This window comes from Apium graveolens, chromosome 3, assembly GCF_009905375.1.
Source record: "Apium graveolens cultivar Ventura chromosome 3, ASM990537v1, whole genome shotgun sequence".
NCBI classification, from domain to species: domain Eukaryota; kingdom Viridiplantae; phylum Streptophyta; class Magnoliopsida; order Apiales; family Apiaceae; genus Apium; species Apium graveolens.
The window spans coordinates 92,885,269-92,892,552 of record NC_133649.1 but is presented as its reverse complement, the minus strand read 5'-3'; positions in this window follow the sequence as shown (position 1 = coordinate 92,892,552).

The following is a 7,284-nucleotide window of genomic DNA, read 5'->3' as shown; positions in this document are numbered from 1 at the left end:
CTTGATGAGAGACCACCACCTTGACCATGACCTCCACCCATTCCAGAGTTTCCCGGGTCATTACCATCATCCTTTTTCTTCAGTGTCTTATCAGGTTTGCATTTGGACTTAATTACTTTCTCCCCCTTTTTGGCATCAGCAGGTAAAAGAAGAGAGAGAAGCAATTCTACTGAGGATTGGATCTCATTGAGTTGAGATTGCTGAGAAGCTTGATTTTTCAAAACTTCATCAATCTGAGACTGTTGCTTCTCTTGGGTTTTCTCAATGTTGGTAATTTGGTCAAATGAAGGTTTGAAAAGCCTTTTCTTGTCCAGCTTGACAAGTGTATCTTGCTGCATTAAGGATTCTTGAATCTTGTCCACTTTGGCCTGAGTTATAGACTGTTGACCTTGAAGGTGCCTTGTAGTAAGTGCAGTAACTCTTAGCTGTGTCTTGAAATCTTCATTGACTAACAACTCATCAGCTTTTGCCAAATGATCAGCAAGAATCTTTTCTGTAGGAACAAAGGTAACTGAGTTCCACTCCTTAGTCCACTCCTGTCCTCTAGGAGTTTCACTCCAAGGTACTGGTGCTTCCCCTATAACAAACTTTTTGACTATTTCAGCCTTTAAAGGAGCTTGCAGAGGTGCATGTCCAGAAGGACCAGCTGCATCAACATCTAAATTTGTAGCAGCATTACCAGTAGCATCAACATTTGCAGCATCAGAACTTACAGAGTCATCAGCTTTAGCATCTTCTGATACAAGAACAGTATGAGAAGCTATGGATGCTTCAACATCATCCTCTAAGGACTGATCTCCAATTAAGTTCTGATCAACATCCATATTCTGATGCTCACCTAAAATCTGATCTTCAGTATCTAGATGCAGAGAAGGTGTTGTAGGCAATTCTGGATGAAAATCAGCATCAGGAATTGGTGTTGTTGGTGGAGTGACTTGAATTGTTGGAGTTTCTAGATGCAAAACTGGAGGCACTTCCAAGTTATGAATGTCAATTCCATCACTTGGCCCCTGGGTATCAGCATTTACTGGGGATACTGGAGGTGTAGGAATGTGAGTAGATTCTGGCTCATGTAGTGGTGAGTGATGAGTGGCAAGAGGATCTGAATTAGCACTAGGAGAATTGTGAGCTTCAACAGAGTCTTGTGAGATCAGAGATTCCTGATCCCCTTCCTTATCTGCTGCTTCCATTCCTTTACCAGAATCTTCAGGTCTTCTTGCCAATATTTTGAATCTTTTAGCTTTTAAGGTGACTTTAGGAGCTGTATCATCAGAATTATGCTTTCTAAGCGTTTTTAGAGGCCTAGAACTCCCAATATCATCATCCTTCTGAGAAGAGTACCTTCTCAGCTTCTTTAACAACAAGTTCTGTTCCAGGAACTTATTCCTCAGCATCTGATTCATCTCGCAGAATGAATCTCCTTCTCTTCTGTTGTGTCTGAGGTACTTTCTTAGTCCTTTTAGGTTTGGAAGATGAAGGCTGCACCGTAGGTTCTGATGGTTGAGGTTGAGAAGTTTGTGGTGGTTGAGTAGAGGTGGTAGGTGCTGATGGATGAAGTTCAGATGGTTGAACATCAGGATATAAGGCAGTGTACTTAACAGGAACATAGGTTATTAAGGCTTGTTTGACAGATAAAGGAATTAAGAGGGGTCTTAACACAGCCTTTTTATTATCAGTAGATAATAAGTCAGTAAAAGCTCTTTTAGCTATTTTGAATGATGAAATTAATTCACCATAACCTTGGGGCTTATTATCACAATAGAAACTATAAATAAGCTGACAGAATCTAGCAAAATAAACAGTAGATCTATCTTCATTCATTCAGTCCCCAATAAAACCTAAGACAACACTTGCATAGTCAAAATCAGTTTGATTTATGAGAGCATACCCGATTTGTTGGCTGAATATGGGAATTGCATCAAAATTAGAACATTTGTATGCAAAAGCTTTAGTTATGCAATCAAAGAAGAAACTCCATTCCCTCCTAATGAAAGATCTCTTCAACTGGCCCAGCTTTTCCAATGTTCTTTCATATCCCAGACTAGCCATCATGTTTTGAAGAACTGGTTCGTCAACAATAGAATAAACACAGTTCTCAGGTAGCTGCAGTGCTTGTCGAACCGTAAACAACGTCACAACATACTCATCCTCCCCGGATGAAAAAATAATACTTGGGGACCCTTGAGCACCATCATCATACACACCGCTTCTCTAGAACTCCAGTACTTGAGTACCAGAAACTGCTTCGGGTTGAGTCAGAGCATACCTAATATCAGAACTAGCAAGAAAGTCCTGAATGAAATGAAGTTCAGAGGGTGCTTCTGACTTGCTAAGAATAGCAGAGAAGTTATTGGGAATAAACGTTGCTCCATCGAAGATTATGTCCTTGGTGTTGGATATTAATCGCAGCGGGGGCATGGTAAAACACTTTTACACACATAAAATCCAAATAAAAGCATATAAATCATGGTAAAAATGAGGGGATCGATTACTAATCTTTAATATGCGATCCAAAAGCAACGTTCGGAGATCCTTAGCAGCTGCTCCTCAAACGTGAAGCACTCCACCGGTATCCACCAAGAAAACGACGTTAAGGAGGAGGAGGAGGTGGAGAGAATTTGGTTTTCTAAAACTTTTGGGTTTTAGGGGTTCCAAAAAAAAATAGAGTCTATAATAGTATATTTATAGGCAAAATTTTCAGCTGAAATTTTCCCATAAATAATATTATTATTATCCCATTTATTATTCTCATTAATAATTAAAACACCTTTTAATTGTTAATCCTTTTTCTAAACACTTTAGAAATAATTCTCTCTCTTGATTTAATTTCCAAAAAATTAAATCCTTAATTAATAATAGTAAGAACTTTTCTTAATTAATTTATAATCAATTAAATCTCATTTAATCAATTATTAAATTTGCCAATTAATTATTTATTTCATAAATAAATAATTATTAGCCATTATTAATTAATTCCTCCACCATAAAATCATTCTCTTTTTATGGTGTGACCCTGTAGGTTCAATATTAAGCCGATAGTAGAAATAAATAATAATAAAACTATTTTATCATTATTTATATAAATTCTCTAATTTATTAAATATGATTAATTAATTAATCACATTTATTCTACATCGTGAGGGATACTTCTCAGCATATCGCGACTATCCGGATAATATGAATTCACTGCTTAGATGATAGGGAAGAAAATAATATCTGGGTATGTAATTAATATTGCATTAATCGTATCAGAATTGGGCCAACAACTTGGCCCATTTGAGAAGGCCCAAAACCCTGAATATCAATTAAATTCGTTATTAATTAATAAGGGATAAGTCAGCTGATAAGATGAGTCCTAGTGGAGAAATAAATCCTTGTAGATTGGCCTCCAAGAAATCTGGTGGGATAAGGAATCAACTTCTTACCTCTTAGGACTCTAAATTCCATTCTAATTCTGAGACTTGCCCACCAAGTCTCCTAACCCAAGTCCAATTCAAGGACTCCCAACATCTATATAAGGGGCCTCACCCCACAAATCAGAACTACGTTTTAGACTTAGTCCTTGGAGGATATGAAAGTCACTACGTCCTTGGTGAGCCCTCGCCGCCATAGCCCTGAGGGCAAGTATCACTAAGAACTATGTTTTTTGACTTGATCCTTGCCAATCAGCAAGGTACGTAGGCATCTTGTTAAAGGGAGATTGAGTCACGAAACACAAGAGCAGTCAAATCGAGCCTCGAAGCTCACGTTCCTTAGTAATAAATACAGCAGTTATATACCTTAGTTTTTAATCCATAACATTTGGCGCCGTCTGTGGGAAAGCACAACAACCATGGCGAGAACACGGAGAACAATTAGAGCTCTTGAGGAAGGAACACCATCGAGGACAACCCAAGTGATTTCGTCAACCGTGGAGGTACCTCCTCATTCAACTTATGCAGTCACCCAAGGAGAAGCCCAGATAGGGGTAACTGAACCTCAGCCACAAGGGACGATTCCCTCGGCTATTTAAGGTACGAATCCCCAAGTTTAACAATTACATGCACTTGTGAATTCTCGACCCATTGGGTACGAGTATTCAACTGTTGTGACTACTAACCCCCCTTATGGGATGCCCCTTTACCCCGAGGTGGGAGGAAGTGGACATGCTGGACGGAGTGAAGCACGAGGGCGATCGCCCCCCTACATACGAGGTTTGGCTCCTATCCCTGAGGATCAGGAATTTTCTGGTCCTTATACCGAGAGAGACTCCGAATCTTCGGATGATGAAGTAGCCTCAAGAAGGAGACGTGCTGGCAAAGAGCCGATGGCTGAAGGTAGCCAACATCCTAGAAGCACCCAAGGGATGAATCCCCAAGAAGTGCAGGAAAGGATCAGGGCTCACGAGGCTGAGATTCGAAGGCTGAGGCGCGACTTGGAGGCGCACCAGACTACCAGACCCCCACTACCTCCTAGGGGGAGAAATCCTCCTCCTATAATAGACCTGGATGGTCCAATACAGAGAAGGGCTGTTGTCCCAAGGGCTGATCCAAGCAATCTTCTTCCCTTTGGAGATCCTGATGATCCTACTCCGCCCTTCACTGAAGAAATAATGAATGCCCATATCTCAAGGAAGTTCAAGATGCCAACTATCAAAGCTTATGATGGCACGGGAGATCCCGCTAATCATGTTAGGACATTCTCTAATGCACTGCTGTTGCAGCCCGTGAATGATGCTATTAAGTGTCGGGCCTTTCCTCAAACCCTGTCGGGTATGGCTCAAAGGTGGTATAGTCGTTTGCCCCCAAACTCTATTGGGTCGTTCAGAGAATTAAGCCAGACTTTTATTTAGCAGCTCATCAGCGGGAGAGTGCATGAGAAAAGTTCAGCATCTCTTATGAGCATTGTGCAGGGAACAAAGGAATCCTTGAGAGACTACCTGAATCGTTTCACAAAGGAGGCTTTAAAAGTCCCGGACCTTGATGATAAGGTACTATGATAGCACTACAACAGGGAACTAGTGACGAGTTCTTCAAGATGTCCTTGGCCAAGCGCCCCCTGAAAGTATGTTGCAGCTCCAAGATAGGGCCGGGAAGTACATTAAAGTGGAGGAGAGCATGAGGACGACCGTAGTAAGCAACGAGCCCGCTGGAGGCAAGAAGCGGAAAACTGATCTGGAATATATCGCTAAGGACAAGTATCCTAAAATTGAGCAAAACCCTGATTCAACCCCTAAGAAGGGAGGACCTGGGCAAAAGTTCGCTGAATACGCTGAGCTGAATGCTCCTAGAAGCCAGATCTTGATGGAAATCGAGAAAGACCAAGACATTCGTTGGCCTAAACCCTTCAAGGAAGATCCTGCCAAGTAGATAAGAGCAAATATTGCAGATTTCACAAAGATGTTGGTCATGACACCGATGACTGTAGACAACTGAAAGATGAAATTGAATTCCTCATTCAAAAAGGAAGATTGAACAAAAACACTGGAGAAGGAGGGGATAGAAATAACAATGGAAGAAAGAACTTTGAAGATCGTTGGAGGGACCAAGACGATCAGGGATGGAATCCCCAGCCTAGAGGATCGGTGATAAATGCGATTTTTGGAGGGCCGCGACCTCGAGGGCCTGTGATAAACACGATTTTTGGAGGACCAACTACTGCTAGGTTATCCAGGAACTCCAGGAAAGCATATACGAGAGAGGTTATGCATATTATGGGAGAAGCCCCGAAGAGGACCAGGACAGGAGTAACAATGGCTTTTGATGATTCTGACCTAGAGGGTGTGAAATTTCCTCATGACGACCCGCTGGTCATAACACCGATAATAGGAAATAGCCCGGTCAAGAGAGTCCTCGTGGATAATGGTGCTTCGATGAATATCTTGCTCCATGACACCTTTTTAAGGATAGGTTATAATGATTCTCAACTAACCCTGACCGATATGCTGATATATGGATTTGCGGGAGTAGAATGCCCCGTGGAAGGGATAATCAAGTTGTGAACAACCATAGGCCAAGAACCAAGGCAAGCAACACAGATGTTGGGCTTTGTGGTGGTAAAGGCTAGTTCAACTTATAATGCTATCATGGGAAAACAGGGATACATGCCTTTAAGGCAGTCCCTTCTTCCTACCATTCAGTTATGAAGTTTCCCACCCGGAATGAGATTGGAGAAGAGAGAGGAGATCAAAAAATAGCTAGAAGTTGTTATGAGGCCTCACTGAGGGCAGATGGAGTCGGGGGGCAGATTCTACCTATTGAAGATCTGGATATCCGAGAGAATGATGAGAAAAGGGGGAAGCCAGCAGAAGACTTGGTTCCGATTCCTTTAGACCCCGAGGATCCTAAGAAAGTGACTTTCGTTGAAGCAACACTATAGGAGCCCCTTAGAGGGAAGTTGGTGAGGTTTTTACAAGAAAATAGCAATGTGTTTGCATGGTCGGCAACTGATATGTCAGGCATAGACCCGGAACCAATCACTCACAAACTGAACGTGGATCCAAATCGGAAGACAATAAAACAAAAGAAAAGAAGTTTTGTTCCAGAGAGGTAAGAAGCTATAAAACAAGAAGTAGAGAAGTTCTTAGAGGCTGGTTTCATTGAGGAGATACAATTTCCAGAATGGTTAGCAAATCCTGTAATGGTGAAGAAGGCCAATGGAAAATGGAGGATGTGTGTGGACTTCACTGATCTGAATGACGCATGCCCTAAAGATTGTTTCCCGTTGCCAAGGATAGATACTTTGATAGATGCCACTGCTGGACATGAGATGCTAAGCTTCATGGATGGATTCAGTGGATACAATCAGATCAAGATGCACAAGGATGACATCCCAAAGGTATCATTCATCACTGACTTTGGTGTTTTTTATTATCTTGTTGTGGCATTTGGTCTCAAGAATGCACGAGCCACCTATCAAAGGTTGGTAAATAAGATTTTCAAGGAACTTATTGGGAAGACTATGGAAGTTTATGTTGATGACATGTTAGTCAAGAGTCTAGTGAAGACTGACCATATAACTCATTTGAGGGAAGCTTTTGAGGTCCTGAGATACCACAAGATGATGTTAAATCATGCGAAATGTGCTTTCGGAGTAGGGTCTGGAAAATTTTTGGGATTGATGGTCTCCAAGAGAGGAATCGAGGCCAATCCCGACAAAATAAGGGCAATTCTAGATATGGAACCACAAAAAACTATCAAAGATGTTCAAAAGCTCACTGGAAGGGTTGCTGCGTTCGGACGATTTATCTCCAAATCTGGGGACAAGTGTCTGCCTTTCTTTAGATCCCTAAAGAAGGTTAAGGAT